The 21,558-nt window shown below is 41.0% G+C and overlaps 1 protein-coding gene across 1 annotated transcript in view; it reads left to right on the forward strand.

Moving 5' to 3' along the window:
* The window catches only part of LOC128878334 (meiotic recombination protein W68-like), a 68,091-nt gene that overhangs the window by 17,406 nt on the left and 29,127 nt on the right, over positions 1–21,558 (forward strand). The gene's annotated exons all lie outside the window — the stretch shown is intronic.

Genomic DNA, 21,558 nt, shown 5'->3' on the forward strand with positions numbered 1-21,558 from the left:
GACGGAGAGGGTAGACGTCTGGTAAAGAGGTAACGAGAGTCCCCTGCGTACAGAGGAACGTTTAATCGTCGACGAGGTCACCGATCGGCGCTTATTCGATGCATGCTAAATTACGCGAATCAGGGTATAAGGTTTTTGTACAGGGTGATCGGAGAACGCGAGAAGCGACGTAACGTGGGCTAACTCGTTAAGTATAATAGAATTGAATCGATGACTGAATCAAGAGTGGCGAGAGATCTCTTGGCGTTCGAAAATGGCCGTCGCCTGCAAAACAGCGCGAAGAAAAACGAGAAACAACCGAGCCGAGGGTATCAAGCGACGAAAAGGGAAGCGGAAGAAGAGTGAGGCGCGTAAGAGAGACAGAGGGAAGCTCGGAGAAGGAGGGACGTTCGAAGGGGTGGAGAAGGCAGAGTTCGGGGTCTGTTTAAACACAGAGGGTGTGCAATCAGGAGTGTTTGCTGGGCCACGAGCGAGCGAGCGAGCGAGCGAGCGGATCAAAGGATAAACGCGGATGGGGTGGGTGGTCGGCTGATAGCGCTCTGATTTGATTGTTGGCCGCGGCTATTGTCCCCGAAACTGGCCTATTGTACTTGTCCCCGTGTCGGTACAGGCTCGGTACTTGCACACAGGTACGAGAACATTGCTGGAAGTGCGCTTCTGTCCGTGACACTATCTCTTTGCCGGTCGCCATTCCGTTTCCGAGCGGGCGGCCCCCGATATCGTGGAAAACGCGCGGAAAACGACAATTATTACGGAGATACATGCGAAAAAAATTGCGCCACGGGCGATACTTTCCTTCCTCTCCGGGTTCTCCCGCATTTTTTTACCTCGTTTTTCGCGGTTTTTATTGTCCCACGGGTCGAGATACCGCGTCCTCGATGGATTTTTATAGTTTTCGGGTGAACGAACCCCTTTGCCATTTTTTCGAGCGGATTTGACAACGCGGACGACGAGGCAGGTTTTTACACCACGTGTTCGATTAATCGACGCGGAGAATTGTCTTCATTCGGTTTTATGGACGGGGTTGGATCTATTTTTGTAGCCAGCAGGTGTGCATCCTCCATTGTTTGGAAGGTTATTCACGCTGATAAACGAGTTTAACGTTATTTTATTGTGATTCTTCTTGGGTTTCTTTGTTTTAATATTTTTATATGTACTCATCGATATCTGTTGACGATTCGCAAGCTAAAATTTATTCCATTTACTTCGATAAATGCTTAAATTTGGTATAATAAATAAAATAAATGCCAATGTAAATAATATTAACGCTAAACTTACGACTGATTGAATAACCGTTTTCAACCATTTGTATATTATTTAATTTAGTACTATATTTAGAATATACTTAGTGTTAATACTTCTAGTTAATTGACTAAATGCAGAGACTATCATTTAGGTTCAACATGTACATTTTTGTTGATAAGGCGAGACAAAATTATTCCTTTAGAGAGCATAACAGGGTTATCCAACAATTTTCCGCTAATCAGTTCGACGCGCTTCGTAGTTAGGAGGAAAGTGAAGGCGGTATTTCATTATACGGTTTGGGGACAAATTTTCGGCGTTATCCGTGCATCTGCCCGCCATTTGCATAGAATGCACGTCGCGTGCCTTTAACAGTAGCACGTAGGAGGTGGCTCATGACGCTTAAATATTCCATCACCTGTCACCCACGTGCGGAGCTTCCTCGAAACTAAAACTTCCCTGTTCCAAGTGTTCATTCATTTACGAGTGATGATCTTCCGATCCACGTCACTGCCGTTTCGTTGTTTTAACCTGGTAATCGTACTATCGCATCATCCGCTCAATTTCAAAGCGATTTGCCTTCATTTAGCCCTTTCTAATATAGGTATTCCTTATTTAGAATTATCGAATACAATAATATATATTCTGCATTATGGAGTAAATGATTACGTGATCTAAAAATAAAGTAGGATGCAATAAACTAAGCCGCGACCTTTAATCCGCAAAGGTATCAATAGTATGAAAGCAACCCGCAGTCCATTAATGGACGTAAACAACTTGTTTGGCTGCTAATTAATGTCAATCTAATCCTCAACGACTGAAAAGCTGAAGAGTTTCGAGGGACGAGCATAGAACCGGCGAGCGATGTTTGTTACGTTACCGTGGAGCATTCTGTTTCGAGGGCCCTTACCTGGACAGAAGGCAGATGAGACGAGAGAGCGGTGAACATTGGTAACCCACTCGCATCTCTCGGCTCGTGCCGGCTGCTTCCGGTTTTTCGAAGCTGCCTTCTGGGTCGGAGATCCGATCTGATGTGAACTTTGTAATTCACTCAGCGAGAGTCGCGTCGTCTTTACAGATTATCGGGAGAGGCAGGGGGTGGGGAAACGTACAAAGGGATTCCGTCTGTTCCCTATCGAAAATATGATCTTTGAGAATTTGAAAAGATTTACATAAAAAAAAAGATTCTGCGTTAAGTACGCAACTGCAATTGTCCTGCACGCTCGTTACTTTAAATACTCTAGGAACCGAATGAAATGTTTTCCAGACTACTCTTCGAGATTGATCGTTTTCCTATTTGGCTATTATTTGGAGCACTTGGTAATCCTTTTGTACTTGCACCAGTCAGGTTGTATTCGATACGAGGCCATTGTGCGTTGCGTTTAACCGAATTTACCCCGAAAAACACGCCCTCTAAATCAAGGGTTTGCTCGCAGCAAAAAACCACCCTTCGGGACATGTCCCTGGGGTGTTGTGACATATGCTTCTGCGCAGCTTATAACGATGGGATTTTCTGAGTGGAGAGCAATGGTCTTTCGTTGTGACGTGGGTAACGAAAGAATCGAGTCAAATATTGGAGTTGCATTTTATTATCTGCTAATAAAAAAAAAAAAACAACTCATTTATCTATTCCTCCATACAGTATCTTTCAAAATTTTCAACATTAACATGCGTTAGAAAATGCATCCAAGTTCAAGGTGGTCGTTTTGAACGCTTACTGTAGCTGCAAGAACGCAAGGAAGAAAATTAATAAAGTATTTGAAAAGTGCGTTGAAACAATTTATTTTCCATTATAGTTGTATAATAAACTATATGATACCATACAAAAAATAGAGTCGACCTTAATATATCCTCTACGCTTTCACCGATAAAAATCTTATTAGCACCACCCCAAAAACAAACTCATTCGAACTCTTCTCAATCTATCTCCAATTATCACATAGCAAAAGAAGAGAATATCCGTCGACGATTCTCACGTTCATCGTTAAATTAGAATTGGAAGTGGAGGATCTCCTATCGAAATTGTCCAAAGTGTGGATCATACGGTTCGTTTTAATTAAGTAATTAGGATTACCGCGTAAAATTGGAGGACAGCTTTCCGTTCGCACGGTTCGTACCTGAGTCCAGGTCGTCCCGATTCTCTCACATTCATTAAATCGCAGGGATCTTATCTCTTATCGATAGCAACATGACTCTCGCATCCCATCAAGAGAGTCGCGGTAACCCTGTAACGAGCGACGAAAACGGGGGAGCAATCGATGGCAGACGATTAACATCGCCTCCCCTGATCGCGTGTCGAATCATTTTCACGGGGGTTTTCATCCTTCTCGCGTTCCACAGTCCATTTTTCTATTCACGAGCGTCACGCATTGGGTTGTTCAGAAACTTTGTGTCGATTTTTAAGAAAAATTCAAAGGCACATTTGAATTTTAATATATATTTATTGAATATCATCCGATATATTCAGATCTGTACCGTCTACCAAAAATCGACATGAACTTTCCAGACAACACGATATTATCTAATACATTTTTCTACTCAATTCAACATTTGTCGAACGTTTTATACAATTCACAACGAGTTACCTATAATAAAATAAATTAGGTGATTTAATTAAAAGTATATCAGGGTTGAAATTTCATGAAATTTGCTTCACTTCAACTTAAGTCCATCCCATATTAAAAATACAAATTGAAGACATTGAAACTTTTAATACAATCGAATACAATAGAAAGTATAATAAGCATCGTGAAAATGTTCACTGCAATCAATTGTAACTGTGTATTGTACTCGATTTAAATTAAATTAATCTGCATTTCTTAATAATATAAGAAAGGATATTTAAAAAATAAGTTATTTTCTTACAAGAATTTGAAATATACAGGAATTTTGTTTACTAATTGCAATTGAATTTGAAGAATCAATAATCACAACTCCTAAAACTTTCAATACCCACGAAAACAAACTCCTCGTTATGAAACGATAAGTTATGATTTCTTTAAAAAAAAAAAAAAAAAAAATATTCGAACCCACAGATTCCATCACGAGCCGACGCTACAGGCTAATTTAGAGCTAACCGATATCCTGACACTCCAGCGTCCCCAAAAAACGATCCTTGCATGAACCTTCAAGATTTAACCGCTCCACGTCCTCCTTCGCCCCCCTTAGGAACCCCCGAGTCTCATTGTGCGCCAATTGAGGCTCGTTTAAGCGGGGGGTGGCGGCTAAATTGATTTAAATTGGCCTGGTCGCGGACTTCGTTGAAGAAAAGAGAGGGGGCACAGAACTAGACGAAAAAAAAGTGTTCCTCCTATCGCTACGTGGAATCTTTCCACGATACGGGAGCATTTATACGCTTCTTACCTGACTTCGTCTCCTCCTAGTGGGTCACCATTATACATTTTTTCGACGAATTTCGTGCGGTGCCCCATTAGGGCACCCGTATACTCTCAGCTGCAAATTCACGACACAGCCATGTACAAGTTGTTGCACCTATACGTCTATTTGTGACTTATCGCGTCCCAAGATCGACCACGTTTCCCATCGAATCCTTTTTATATATATTTTTTTATATCCTCCTTTATTCCCGTTTTCTCCCGATTCGACCCCGCTGGTGGTTTCGAGGGACAGTTTGACGTCGCCGCGGACCACGTGATCGAACGGTTTCTTGTTGACTTGTTAGCCGGCATGGAGGAAGTGTCCGATTGTTGGCGAGTCGTCCACGCAGAAGGAATTTGTATTCTTCGCTTGGATTCCTGGAAGCAGCTCTTGGGGTTCCCGAACTGATCGCCACCTTCCGCGGGGTTACATTAGGTCGGAATTAATTTGTCTCAATTTAAGTTGGATGTAAAGGGCTGGGAATTCGTGGACAGAGAACGTTGGAAAGGTCTTAAGTACTCACGAATACGGATAGTTAACCTGGATGATATATTTAGAATATTTTTATAGCGCTTTTTAAATTAAGGCTCGTGTACTAGCAGAGAGACTAACAAAATTAACGGCGTCTTTATTAAGCTCTATGGTGTCGACCGCCTTAAATTCTTTTAGCCTTTAACGTGGAATGAAACGGACATTTGACGAGTCAATGTGTTCATTTGGTCGAGGGAGGAGGAAGATGCGTCGCGAGATCGAAATTATTAATATTTACGCTGATGATTTTGAGGACAGAATTTGGAATTTATTATGAAAGTACCAATAGGTGACGATATCAGGTACAGAAATTAATTCTATGCCTTTACATTCAATTATTTATGACTGTAGTTTAAGTACAAATATGTACTTGTCATTTTATTACGATAAATTACCCATTACAATGAATCAATATACGTAAGTCTCAACCTGATGGTCACACATACAAAGTTCAGTAGCCAAGAAATTTAGCTTATTGTTATTCCTCTAACAGATTGCAAGTGTACTTGACGATAATCCTGTACAGAAATTTGTATTCAAATATTTATAACTCTAGTTTACATAGAACTATTCACTGGCCATTTCAGTTACATTAAACTACCTTCATTAATACGAAGGCTTTGACATTTTATTGTACAAACTATATGTTCTCTCTTGGAACGTGTAACTTGGGGAAGATTAAAAGTTGTATGATTTTTCTTTTCAAACAAATGGGTTACCTTGGAAGTGCACAGATATTGCGCAGAATAATTAATTAACATCTAATAAAATACTCTGAAAACTTTAGCGGATTATGTTCGCCTTTCTAGAATAGAAATAGTGAAATTACTGAACAAGAGCATCGCTGAAAAACACCGTCGTCGTCGTAACAAAAGAGCAGCCATTTATTTCTGTTCGTTAAAGTCTCCTTGCTTCCGTCGATTGTCCGCGCACACGCGACCACTTTTTTTGACCGGCAGTGGGAAGGGGTTGCTAGCCGTTTAGGATATGACCCGATGGATCCTGCATAAATTAAAACGTGTACGCGGCTGGTCCGTCGTTCGAAATGGCGACGTCCCGTAGAGAAGATCCTTCGGCGTCTATCGTTGGCACGCGTGAACGATATAAATTTTGCAATTTTTAAAAACTGACCCCAACTCTCTGCGGGACCAACAACAGTTTAGATATAATTATTCGCGTGCATTATTCGGACTCGGGCACGTACGTTAGACCCATCGAAAATATTTTGATCCAGAGATGGGTCAAATATGATTGGAATGGTTGATAATTGAAATGTTATACGTAATATAAGCTTTAAAGACAACTGAATGATACCAAGTACTGCATAAGAATACATCCAACGATATATTCATTAAACTAACGTGTGAGAATAGATCAAAATCTATTTATGAAATTTGAATTTTCATCGATAGGTTTACTCAAAGGTGGACTTTCTTCCGGTGGGGTGGACTATTAAAATTTGTTCCCGATCAAAACGAAAATGGTTCGAATGGGATCATGCGGTATGGGAATCAATGTTGTTCCTAAACGTTTCGACGCATTTTCTATTTGAACTTCATAAATCCCTGTAACTCAATACGCCGGGTATCGTAAAGGGGTTATCAACAAATGTGTTCAAACATATAGGGTGTCACCAGACGCGAGGGGGTCTCTAAGACCGTCCTACCCCCTGTGTCAATAATCAACCCTGTAATCCTTTCAGCACGGGGGATACTTCTGATGCGCTTATGGCCGTTGAGAATCGATTCGAAAACGACTTCTTAATTTACATTGTGAATTCTTCCCGCGGAAAATTCATTTCAATATCATTCCAACGGGGAGCAAAAATCAGTGTAATTAATCGACGAGTGAGAGCTTAACATTTTGAAAATACTAAAATAAGGTCAAACCCTAATGATTATACTGTAGAGGATTAAAAAAGATCAAAACGCATGATCAGAAATAGACCAAAGTATCCTCCGTCGCGCCCCAAAATGCGACAATAACCCCCTAACAAGCCTTCCAGTGATGGATCAGTCCTTCCTTTTATAAAATTCGCGCACGCGTCCGTTCCTGACAAAAGATGGCGTTCGAATTCCGCCGAAAAGGTCGGAATTCGCCTCTTGACGTGAGTCGAGATCGATTCGGGAGGACACTGTTCCTCGCCCACGCGTCAGACACTTCGTGTCCGATCGCATAAAACGGAAACCGAGCAAGCGTGAAACCGGTAAGAGGTCCTGGCGTTTAGAGAATCGGCTCGTACATCATCGAGGGGATGGAAAACCCGACGAACCGGTCGTGGATTTTCGCAAAGTCACGGGAAACAGGCTCTCCAGGGAGCTTCCTTTCAATTCTGGGCACGCGCTCGACCATGCAAACAGTCCTTCTTCTGAATGCCCGATCACAGTCTATTAAAGTAAAATGATTATCCGCCGCGCGGACAGCCACGAGAGTTCTGCGCTCGTGAAGAGAGAGAGATGCCCGTTGGTACTCGCTGGTAATTCTATACCGAAGTCTGGTACGAGTTCAGAAGCATATGGGACGGTTAGCTAGACATCCTAATAAGTCTATGAAGGGATTCCGTTGCGGTCACGAAATTCTGAATTTCTGCTACGAGGGGAAAATCGGGAAAACCAAGTTGATGGATTCAGCTTTGGAGCTTTATACAATTTTAGAGGTATTTCGGTGACGAGGCGATCTCAGAAGATACGTATTTAACGATTCGACGCGCATATTTACTTCGAAAGGTAAATGATTTCGTATGAGTACAGTAGAATTCGGATAATCTAAGGGTTATTGGTTATTGATAATGCAGTCAAAACAAACATGATAATTTAATAAAAATAATCACTGTCAATATAGTAATTGAATTTATCAACGGAAATTCAAATGCACAAGTACATAAAATAAAATATATAGAATAGAGAACTTGTAAATTATATATAAATGATATTAGTTTTCGAAATATAAATGACAATCATTGACAAATTTATTTTCGATTGATAAACACGATTGTGGTCGAACTATGCGTACTGGATTATTGGATGCTGGATTAACGAAATTCTCATATTTAATTACTATAAAATTTATTGAATATTTTGGGGAATTCTGGACAATTTTTCATGGTATTATAACACGCTGTGTTGTTCGTTAATGTAAGAAGCTGCCGCGAAACCCTATCGTTCTTGAATTAAGGACAGAATGAAAGGGTCTTGTCAAACGGCAATCATCCCCTATTATGTAACGTCATCCCCCTGTGCGATGCAACGCCGCGACTCGTGTGAACTCTCCGGAAAAGATAGGTAGACAGTGAAAATCTCGACGCCGGGAAATAATGGTTTGAAGAGAGGTAAATTGATCGGTCATGTCATGCCTTATTGGCTCGTCAGATCGCCCACATCGAGCATAGAATTAAGGCATTCACTTCCGTGTGCAATCGACTCTTCCGTGCCTCCCACGATTCCTGCCATAAATCCATCTCGATGCAGCATTATCGACTTCCAGTTTGTCATATTTCCAAATCCGAAGTGAAACTTCGCCAAGTTTCCGTTGACTTCAGTCCAAACTATTATCGATATAATAATGTAATGATCTGACGATCGTAGTGATAATTATGCTAAAGATTTTTATGCATTTATCGGAAATTCGAATGTGCAAGAAACAACAAAATCCACACAGTATGGAATCCTATAAAATAATATTGAAAGTAAAGTTCATATTATAATACATTCAGAGTAAAATAAATTCTTATTAAGTTCAATTTTTGTAGGTAGATTTGCAAAGATTTTATTTTGCATAAAGATCCGCAGTCGAGTGTTAATAATTCAGAGTAAAATCGTTGGAAATAAAACATTTTAGTATACTCTTCCCTCGTGTTTCAAAAAACAAGTCAAAATTACTGCTAATTTCATGTATGTCACATTAAATTATTTAAGAAGCTATCCCAAACAGTATAAGCAATACTCACCCCTATATTCCCGTGTTTTCTACGTGACAAAGTATAATTGTATACAATTTCGGCCCACTCGGTGCTGTCAGAGGAAGAAATGTCAGTTTTTCACACAGTGGCACGCTTTTCATTTGTCAAAAAGTTCGAGCAGGTCAGGAGGGTCCATAGATGGCCGTGATAAGACGGTTGCGGAAAAACGACTCTTCGCGGGGTGCATCAACCCCCGCGTGGCCTCTTATCACGGTATCGCCGTTTAACGACGCGGTGCGTGACGGTAGGAGGACCACCTGGCGTTCGAAACCACGTGTCGAACCTGGTGGTCACGTGTCCACCATGGCGCATTCCCTCGGAAAGTGCTACTCGTGACTTTCGCATACTTACGCCCAACACCACCCCCTCCGTACCGAGAAACGCCAAAAAATTAAGAATCAAACCCGCAAGTCACTCAATCTCAAAAGGCAAGGATCGAAACAAATGTTTGATCAATTATTTGGTAAGATATAACGAAGATATAAAATTAAACATTGAATAAACTTCAACGACGAATCTAGAAAGTCTTCGAAAACCTCAGAAACAGAAACGATCCATTTCATTTGGTTCACGTCCTTGCGTAATTGGTGTCGCAGGATCGATTTACCGCAAAACGTCTAATATTCTACACGAATGCGTCTTGTAGCGTCCAAATAAACCAATATTTTTCCCATGGATATACATAAGCGATTCGTAGGACGAGGGGGCACTTCACTGACAGCATGGGGGTACGGGTGCGCCTCGTACATGCCCCATGCTGAGAAGAGCAATACGCTACCAGTCCGAATGCGGCCCCATAAACATCCCGTGTTCGCGTTACTCGGACGTCGAGTGTGCTCGTGTGAATACGATTCTCGAGTGTCTCGCGAATCGAATCGTTACTGCTTTAACGGACTGTTAACAGCCGACTAAGATTGCGCTGGAAGCGTGGTTCATTGAAATTGTAATCCACGGAACGTTGGACCAGCCGCCCGAGGCAACGGGATGCTTTCCGTTTCTCGCGTTGATTGGCAGGAACGATTCACGTTTACGAGCTCGTTGAGGATGCTTCCGAAAGAAAATTATTTGGACAAACTTTGAACAAGATACATAGGAAGACATCTTGGAGATAATATTGGCGGTGTTGATTAATTTTAATGGAACATAGTTTGAATTAGGAATAGTTTGGGCGATTGTTGAAAATAAAATTTAAAGTCGTCCGTGGTTCTGGACGACTGGCCAGCATAGAATTTATTGGAAGCCTTCAGATATTGGTATTTCGGTCGAAAACTTTCTATGAATTCTCTATTTTGTTTCGTACACTTGATATAGAACGTTCGTTTCCTGAAAATTAGAGCAACGTACCAGTTTGCAAGTAGACATCTATTTCAGTGTTCCAAATTTTATCAGAAGAATGCTTTCAAAATAATAACAATTCGTTCAATAGTGTATGAATACCTATAAATAACAGACTTCCTGCAAAATTTGATTTCCTTTAGACGTCAGGTTCCACGATAATTTTGTCCTGCTCAGCAAAATATTTATAGCCATTTTAATGAAACCGTTGCTGAATAATAAAGTCACGAATTATCCTTTTAATTTACAACTACCTGAAGAATCAAGAACAAGAAAATCACTTCGTGAAATTACAATTTCGAGGAACGAGTTAATTCGAACAAGCCGTTTGGAGAGCGCGTGAATAACGATGTAAGAAGGTAGTTGGAGGATCCTAGTGATCGATTGGTTTGTGTACATACACGAGGAAACACGTTGACTGGTAGTACGACGACAGATCAAACCCTCTTGTTCGTGCGACCTTCGATACGGATGCCAGTGGTACAAATGAACGGAATTAAGGGGCTTTTAGAACCGTATACACACAGACAGAGGCTGCTAGCACACATCAGGGGTAGATAACTCCCGGGAGAATTACGAGGGGGTGAGAGGAGAAACGCCGAAAGAGGAAGCGTTCGAGGGGTGCTCTTTGATTGGTGTGGGAAGATTCACCGGCAGTTAAGCTCTGTCACTGACTGCTCTTGCTAGGGAATTTCTCGTCGTAATATCGAATCCCTCTCTGCTTAAAAAATGGTAGAATTGTTAACAGTGGGAAAGGGTGGCGTCTTGGTCCCCTAGTTTTATATTTCTTCGTAATATTTGCTTCGTAATTTCAACTGTTGACGTTATACTTGATAAAACGTGGATGTTAAAGAAAAAGGATTAAGTTGTATTTAACATGTGTACTAGGAAAATAGGTCATTTTAAGGATCTTGGCAAAAATGGAGAGGCCTCCTGGCTTTTAAGAGTGACTTGATTTAATCACCAATCTTAATGTGGCTAAATTATATCACTATTAACGAGTGGCTACATTATTAGTCAATCAACCCTTTGCGATCGTATGTCTGCTCTCAGCCTCTACAGCAAAGAACCATACTTTCGTGAAACAGGTGAATTTAATCATGATTCAATAGAATTTTGTTTTATTCTGTTAGATTGATGCTACGAGAACAATTGAGGGGTGTGCTCCAATAAGGAGATAGCTCCATTTTCTTATGCTTCTGAGGTTGGAACGTAATCACAGATTTAAAATATTCCTTTTTATTTGTGGTGCTATAAGGAGAAAAATTTGGAAAAATGGAGCTTCTCGTCATTGCAGCACACCCTTCAATTTTGTTAAGAATAGACAGATGGTTTCAAGTAGCGAAGATTAACTATTACTATCCAATTTAAATGGAATATCTTTCGCAATAATTTCATATCTGCTACGCGGATTTCTTCCAACTTGACCAAAGAGTTCCGAACACCGAAAGCCTTGTAAAATCTCCGTTAATTTAGAATAAGAATCGCAAGTGGTCGCTGACAACTCGACCAGTCGAGAAGCGAAGGAACCCGACTCCCGGAATCGAAACGATTCATCGATCTCGCCTCGGGGAATACCAATACGAGGCATTAAGGATTCATTGGGGATAAAATAATCGAGGGGTTGGATCGTTACGCGTTTATCTAACGGGTGTCATAAACACGCCCCTTGGCGAACGGTCGTTGTTCTCCTTGCCAGGCATTGTCTTCGGCGCTCCTACGCAAAGCCACAAAGCGAATTTCGGCTGGTATTGGTGCAAGGGATTGCATGCACGTGCACCGACACACGATTGCAGCCCGAAATTGCACGAAGTCGGTCCTTCTCGGTCGCGGCGGAGCAAGGTTCGAGATGTTTATCTTGCGGCGTTCAGGACAAAGCGACGACGTTTCTGTGCGTTCGTGAATGTTCCGTGGCCTCTGATGCGCGCTGCCCTGGTCCACCTAAGACCCCCACCTAGGGATGGACGGCGGCTAATTGAACCAGTTAAAAGGACCTACCCTATCCGAACTCCGTAAAGTGGCGCGGCGGACACCCTCCTTTAATTCGTTTATTACTCTCGTTATAAGCGCCGACGCGGGGATCGGAATTCTTTTCTGGCTCGTACGTCGCTTCGTCTGGTCTGGTTGCTCGTGGTCGTTGATTTTTTTCTTTAATCCTTTCTAATACTCTCTAACTTCTCCTTCAGCCCTTTCATATGAATCTTGAGGGAACGTGTTTATATTTATACGCGAGGGGCAACTACAGGCCAGAGTTTGTGCTATAGTTATTTACTACGTAAATTGAGTCTTGACATACCGACCATGTGTCTCATACTCGTCTCATGAATGCATAAAATTAATATATCAAATAATATCTTCTAAATATCTTTGAAAATGAGAGTCAATTTCTTCTATTATCAAATTCAAGAGTGTGCCGTCCCCGATGACTCACCTCATCCATTGCCAGATTGCGAACTCGATAAATCAGCATGTCCCCGTATTATTTGTACCCGTTTACAGTTGCAAATTGAACCGAGTTTCGTCAATACATAGGAATGTCGACGATACATGTTCGACGTTGAAGATCCATTGCCTCGGTGCAAAAAAGGAGGGCAACAGCTTTGGAATTTCGACCGCCATATGTCGATGAATCTACCCCCCGTGAAGTGGAGTAGTCCTCACGCACCGTGAAGAATTTATGCTCTCTCGTTGCTAATTCGCCTAACCGCCGCGAACGGGACACGTTGTTTCGTTACTTTGCGGCTCTTCGATGCCGAAATCGTCTCCGCCTCTTTGCCATTCTTTCGTCCAGCCGAAGACCACTTCCTGCCGTTCTTCGGGATCGTGCGAGCACCGCAAACAACGTTGGTGAATGCTCCGTCGCGAGCCCTTTGTCTTGCCCTTCGCCAATGGCGTTGTCTCGAGTGCGACGAGTGCCACTCGAGATTCGCGGAGAACGTAATCTTACTCTCCCGGGGACAAATTTGAATATAATGCCAATTTAATAGCTTCATCGGTGGTACCATTAAATTTATATTTGTATGTTTTTTTATGTATTTCATACTTTTAATTGGAATATTAATTCGAATAAATGGTACACCTTCGTATTTAGGTGAAGGTGGATATGAAATAGTGAATATGAATGTGAATGTATTACGATTGTTCTATTTTTTTTTTTTTTTAGTTAGTTTGTAATTTTATTTTACGGAAACATATTTTTATTGCAACACCAAGTATATAAATATATAATTTATTTAATTTCGGTGCAAATAGTTATGTCCCAGTCTTTGGACATAAGAAATACTCAATAATTGCACCTTGTACGATAAGCTACATACTATTGTCAGGTATTACCACTTGGCAATAATCGTGGTAGCTAAATTTTCACTTACATCTAAATAGACATAATCATCCTCACAAAATTCGAATCTACCAGTTAAAAGCAATTCCTCCGTGAATCATCGTAACCGCCTGGGAGCACCTTCGTCCACGAATCTTCCTTCGCGTGTCGTCTGGGACGAGAACGCTCCGTCCCCAGCTTGTAACGAGAGTAAATCGAGTTAGCCGGAGTTTCGTGTACATATTCATTTAATTCGTGGCGGTAATAATCGAGCAGAAGGAGCCGAATTAAGAGGTGAATCATAGGTTAACGGGAGAGGGGACCACCGTTCTCTCCGTCCTCTCTGATAATTGCAGCCACGATCAATGGGCGGCGGGTGTACCACGAATGGTAGATCCCGTCCGATAGCTTCGTAATTTGTGGATCTAACGACTGTATAATTGCACCCTTTTTTACCTCGCGTGAAACGTTTTCACGCCACCGCGGGATCGCTCCCCGTCTGCGCGTCATTTTCGGGAATTCAATTACAGCCTATCACGAGGATTCGTGGACGACGACGCCGATTCGGGGGACTACGTAGAAGCGTCGGAGGCTTTTGTGTTCCGTTTAGTTATGTCCGATAGAGGGGTTGAAGATGAGGATTAATGAAACTTCCTGGTGACGCAACAGTGTTTTCCTTCGGTGTTTCGTTCGATCGATTCGGAGTTATCCTCGAGGGTTGCATCCTTGTATCGTAACGTGTAGCTCTGAGAGAAGGATGGGCCCTGTTTGAGTATGCTCCTCGAAGAGTGTCAGTTGTGTGGTCCATTTATGGTTTGAATGAATTGTAGTAGTTAATACTTGTAGATTTTTCTTGACACCTCATACACGAGCTAATGTGTGATGACTAAGTCGTGGATGTTTATGCTCATTTGTTGATATTTTATATATTTTTCTATTTCTCTAGTGATGACATTGTATGTGCCTAATGCTTCCATGACAATTGAAGGTAATCATTTTAAGGAATTTTGGGTAGAGATAGAGGAATATTTCTCATTTCTGGTCTTTCATTTGGATTAGACATTTAAGAAAGAAACAGTAATGAAAACAAATCTTAACGTACCTGCAAATGTTTCTAACTGAGTTTTGTAAAACGAATAAGATACCAATGTCACATGATGAAGCCCGGTCTTCGACGTAGGTGACAAGGCTGAATTATTTGTATTATTCAATTTATTCAGCAACTAACACGAGTCATTTTTATCTGCATAAAATTTAAAGATGACCAATTCTTGCAGTCATTAAATTCCATGCAATAGAGATTGCATTAATCTGGTCTTCGTTTATACGTTTATATTTTATACGATACATTTTGACAATTTAAAAAAAGAGGGTTACGAGTTGTGCAAAAGTTGCGTGATGTCGGTGAAGATCGACAGTGTTTAGGGATGGGGGGTATCGACAGTGCTTGGGGATCAGATCTGACGCGCGAGTCAAATTTGACGACCATATTGCCACGACACGCGCCACCCCCGCATCTGTCGCGAAATGCCTCTCTAATTTATGCCGTTTTAAACTGCTCGACACCCCATCCACCAGCGCAGGATAGAAAAAATAAATTCAGCATGTGTACTCGTATTTTTCTGACCGCGCCGCGTTAAGGGTAGAACCACCATCGGCCCAGGTTGCGGAAGTGCGACGACACCAGTTGCGCGATGCTATAATCGCTGCAATTACGTATGGAAATTCCTGATTCATCCGACTATTTTCAGCTATATCCCCGTTTTTCACGTCACTGACTACCGATTCGCTCAGGAAACATACTTTTACGCTACTTTACTTGTAAAAAGGAAAAGGATATAATTAAAATTCTGAAATTTTGCGTCTTAATGTAGTCTTTCTTTGTCAGAAATATTCGTCGTGACATTAAAAGTTCTAGTTTCGATTTTAATTGTAATAATTATAGATCCGATGATCATTCCAATCCTGGAGTCGCAACTTTATAACAAACAACGTTTGTGTTAATGTCGACTGTTTCTCAACTAAAACAATGTACAATTTCCTTGAAAATCTTCAAAACTTGAAAAACAATTTAATTAAAATTCTCAATTCTTATAAAAAAAACGTATCATCATACTTTTTACTTATCAAAAAATGAAACTTAAAACGAAAAGATTGCAATTGTAAATAGATCAACTGTAAGCCAAAATACCCTCGAATCCAAGAGTCCAAGGCTTACAGCGAACATCATGTAAAAATATTATCATGTAAAAATATTTTCATCTATTGGAAAACAATTGCGTACGTACAGCTTGGCACACCATGTTAGCCGAACTCTTATTCCAAGAGCTAAAACGAGCGTGACATGTGTCTGCACTCCAAGATTGGAAGAATCGGGCAACGTACTTCGATGGTGGTGGATAATGGCGATCGAAATCGCAGCGGAGGAGCGAACGGGCAGATTTTCGCGTGGCTTCATTATCGTCGCAGTTTTACGCGCGGCACGGAACGACGGTACATCAATAGAAAGATGATCTCGAGCTCGGTCTGAAAAGGGGCTTCTCTCTCTCTTCGAGGGATCCTTTGTGCCAAGACATGTCTGTCGCGATGCTGCGAGCCGGGGTTGGGGGTTTTGGGTTACCGTCGCCGTGTGTGGCGCCTCAGGTGTCTTCGATCCCTTTCATAGGCAAATACGCGATTCATAGCTTTCACGGTGCGCCTCGTCTCTGTTCCGTTCTCGAAAAAATCGCCGTGGAAAGCAGTCGTTGGATTCCATTCCTACCCCCTTCCCTAGCTGACCTCGGTGGTCCTCGGTTATAGCTGGAATTTTAATTCACTCTCGATACGTTCATCGAATTCTCTTTTAAACATCCTTGCAGAGAAAGTGTCCATAGTGTTACATGGATACATGTTACGTACATTATTGTGTTTTGATTTTGGGGGACAGTTTGGAACATGTGTTATATTACAGACGAATGTTTCGATCCCTATTTTCCAGTACTCTAATAAAGGGGAATTAAATGTTATTACAAAATAACTTTCTTAGTAAAATACTTAAACAGGTGTATAGATACAATGTCCAATATTTAGGTATTGAAACTGCTCCCTCAAAGTTAAAGGTTGTGAACACCTTGCTCTCAACGAATTTGCACTATCAAATATTTGTAACCTTTTCTACAAATCTGTCAAGTTTCTTGATACGTAAAATACCCGAGTTTATTCCACTTTCTGAATTTTCTTTGTGTAGAAAATTTTTGTTCATCCTAAAATGAAAATACATACAAAAATTTGTCGATAGATCCACACATTTGTGACTGTACATCTAATCGAGTGTACATCGTAATTAGGTAGCACGCGCTAAAAGTTTCAGCGTATTATCCGCGAGGACAGCGATGCGAGTCAGCCATTTTGGTTTTCTAATGACGCGTGCGACATAAATTGTACGCGTGCACGCTTTCCTCGATGATTTAGCACGGAGCGAGTCGATTATTCCGGAACCACGAGGTTCCTTATCCGTCAATGACGCTGCTCATTACGAGAAACGACGATCGGTAGCGCGCACGCGTTTCTACTTTGCGCGAGCAGGTGAAGCAGCGGATAGATAATGGTTGAAACAAATACGCGATGATTATAACATACGGGCTGATTATCTGCTCTCCGGACTTTCCACATTGGCTTTTACCGCTCGCGTTTCCTGTGACTCGCACGATATATCAACGCCAGGCGTCGTCGAATTCTGCCATTGAACGATAATAGTCGGTGGGACGGGGGAAGGTAAGCGTATGGCGAAAACGTGATTGCAATTTTAGCGTGGTGTTTAACCCATTAAGCATCGGTGACTCTGCTCGAGGACGAGTTCCGTCGACTGTATAAAAAGCGTGTCTGTTGTTCCCAGAGCACGATTCCCTTTTACTTAACACTTGCCATTTAATTAAATTTAATAATACCTTTTACTTTCGTAATATTAGCATTACACTACCGGTCATTAATTTTAATACACCGCCACACCTGTAACTTCTCCAAAGAAAGGCAGACGTAATTAATGATTCCCGTACATAAATCAGTCGAATTTGCTACTGTAAGAATGTCTGCACTCATTCGTATCATATCACAAGGTGGACCAATTAAGTGCAAACAGATGACTGGTTCAAAGAGTACTTGTAGGACCATATTTTTCTTATAACTCCAATGGTGCATGTGCAATTGATTATTGCATTATTTTTTTTAACGAAAATGCATAGATTGCGTAGATTGAAGGATAATACCCCATAAATGGAAGAAACGTAGAGTATCGCAACAAACTACATCGATACTACGTACACGTGTATTTTACTTTGATTATTATTCTTCTTGGGCAGAACGAACGTTTATATTAAAAACAGCCTGCAACTCCGTGATTGGGTCAATAAAGTGTTTAATAAAAACCCGAACGGCACGAACGTGGAATTAACCGGGTGAGTAATGACTTCACGGGCCGATTAACTCCGTCTGGTACGCTCACGGCGTCATCAAAGCATCATTTACAATCGTAAACGCGGCGAGTTCCTGTTTCGACGTACCACCCCCTGCTTCGTTAATGGGCTGATACCGGGCGTCGGTGTGTCGCACCGCGGGCACAAATGGTATTTTTTCTGTCAAAATCATAAAACTATCTATCAGAATGAAATAATCATATATACATTTTTGCGAGGGTCAATACGTGAATACTTGTGGAATAAGGGAAAGGTATAGAGGAGGGAGTCCAGAAATTTCCCGACATGGAAAATCAGGGGAAAAATTGGACGTTTCTGCATAGAATTTGTAACTGTTCGTTGTCGATACGAGAAAATTCGTACCCTTTAGTAAATATCAATTTTTACAGATTTTGAGCTGCGAATTTCAAAACCTGCCTGTTGAATTGATCTAGAGCTTACAGTTTTCGAGAAAATCATAATTAAATTCACCGTGTCGATATGCTTTTTCCAGAAGAACTTATAAATTATTTCATTTCGATTAAACGTCCCGCAACTTTTATATAAAAACCCCATTTGTAACCATAATGCTTCGCCTCGCCCGCGTACCTGCAACCTTCGCAATATGCTTCGAAATGGAATTCGTTCTGCTTCTGCAGGATCATTCTCGACTCGCTGGTGGCTCGATTTTCGGTCCAGGGTCGCCATATGCGATGGAATTGACCTGATGTCATCGAAATGATTCGACATAGTTTCGGTGCCTTTTGCATCGGAGTTGGTGAATCGATTGAATTTTGTCAGGGTGCACCCTGAGCATCATAAAGTCCATATCATTCGTGTCATTAGTGTGCCACGAGGCGTAAATTGTGGATGACGAAGGTGTTCTTCGAATCAAATATAAATACATGGTGTATAAATTTAATTATTATATCATTAGAAGCACAAGGACTTGAAGCAATATTCAAATATGGAGAAAACGTACTGCCTTACATTTTTACAAACTTTACATATTTTCGACCAAGTCATTAATTACACCAACGCTAAATACTAAACACATTGTAAAGGGGGATATTACAAACTTATCAACTTTTGGATAACTGGAGCATCTATATTATCGATAAGGCATTTTTCGTTACGGTTCGAGGAACAAAGTTCAAATTTTTCATTTGTACCTCCTTTGTTTGCCTTTCATAAAATACAGTTTTCTTAATCTGTTAATTGAGTAAATATTAATTATACAAGAAAATAACTCCAAAAACACAAATGGTATAACCAGCAGCAAAGAGTAGCGTTTAACATGTAGCTTCTAATTATAAAATCTTCAACCAAATTTATTTAAGTGCGTAAGTATCGAATACTAGTTAGTATTAGGTTGTCTAATTTCATCAAGAGTACCTGAACGCGTGGAATGAAATTTCAAAGCGCGATGGAATCGCAAGGTGAGATCCCAAAGGTCCAAGAGACCCTGCTTCGAGGCGTTATCGATGATCGCACAGTTTCGAGTTTCCAACCCCTTGGCCATCATCTTCTGCCTTCGGTTAAATAACTTTCCACGAATGGGGCAGCTGCCTAGAGTCGCGCGTCGTCCATTGGAAACGTTCATTTAAATGCAACCGAAACGTGCATTTTACCAAACACCGGTTCTCTATACGAACAGGGAACTGTCCAGATGAATCCATTCGAGACTTGCTTTCTCGTTAATAGTTGTTGCTTCTTCTACGCCTTCTTTCGGTCACAAATCTCATCTGCTTTCCCTTTTCGAGTAGATTATAAATTGTATTTCAACTTGAGAGGGTCCTGTTAGGTATCAGAAGAAATTAATTCTTAAATACCACGTGTCTTCTCAGGTGCCAATGAAATTAATTCCTATTTACCAAGCCTCCTTTGAGGCACTAAAGAAATTGATTCCCCTGTGAGAAGTATTCTTTCAGGCACTAATAAAATTAATCCTTACGTGCTTTACGAATGAAAGTTCATCGGTGAGGCGGGTTCAGGGCCGTCTCGCGTCACTTTTCCTCGAGCGTCGAACCGTTTGGCACAGGTGGTGGAATCGACGAAGAAGACGAATGAGCAAAGAGAGGGAAAGAGAGAGAGGTGGTAAAAATCCGCGACGCGTTTTTCTCGGCCGTGTCCTCGCAAGTAATCGCTTCGGAATACGAAACGCGGCGCAGATAAGAGATCGATGTAGCGTTCATGATTCGGATCGACACGAAAACAGAAATAAGCAAATTTCGAATAATAGATAACAAGTGAAACCAGCATACATACATTTATTCATAAGATTTATATCAGACGCTTAGGCATTTTATTTAATTTTATTATTCCATAATGTACCGGCTATAGAGAGGAAACGTTTTCGAAAAGAAAATTTTGAATTTTTTAATATTGGGAGTCCAACTTCACACGGCTTATAAATGGTCGTGAGTGAGTATGATCCTTCGAGAGCGAAAACACGGCGATACTTACCCGAGTCTGTAAAAATACATTTTTATACATTTCAATTCTTAATAAGTGCAGTGAAAGTTACGCCAAATCCGTTAAAATTTATCGAATGTCTCAGAGATGATTACAATTTTCTATCTTGTATTGATCATTGGAAATTTTTATTCGGAAAGTTTTCCCAATGATCGTGATACGAGGATGGGACCGCGGCAAGGAGTAAGGGGTGTGCCGCTTTTGCGGTTTTTTCATTTTGGCACGCGCACGACGCGCCCCGGGTAAGCGGATACCCCACAAAGCGCTTTATTGTGCGAAACTGAATACCAACGCTAAATACGCGCTAAAAGGGACGAGCCTGCATACTCCGATTCGTCTGCACACGATTCTACGAACGACCCTCGTACCATCCCTCCCTCCAGTTCTCGATGATCTTTTAATGAAAACACTGGTCGATGTGTTGTTTTTTTTTACGCTCGTCTTATGAATAGGGAGCAGGATCGATATTTTTTCACGGAATCGATCGACGCAGTTAGAAAGAAAACTGAAAGCAGGGTAACCAAGAGACTTGAAAGTAATTATTGAGTGACCTCGAGGGGTGAGTTTTCAGTTTCCAGAGTTTAAAGGATTATTTTTGGGTATCCTATAAAATGAAAGCGATTTTCTTTGTTCTGTAATGTTTTAAAATTAAGGAATATTTTCATTCTCGAATGGGTTTGTTAGGTACAGACAACCCTCGTAAGAAACTATTCAAATTTGTATTCAAATATGTGAACGTAACTTCGGGGCTGTATTCGTACATATTTTCTACGTATAAAAAGGACATGTTAAAATAAAGCGATGCCTGACGGTACCTCTCATAACGTGTATTTTAAATTATCTTCGCTGGATTGTTATTTTTATTTACGACTTTTTGAACAGTGTTTACG

Source organism: Hylaeus volcanicus, chromosome 6, assembly GCF_026283585.1.
Source record: "Hylaeus volcanicus isolate JK05 chromosome 6, UHH_iyHylVolc1.0_haploid, whole genome shotgun sequence".
NCBI lineage: Eukaryota > Metazoa > Arthropoda > Insecta > Hymenoptera > Colletidae > Hylaeus > Hylaeus volcanicus.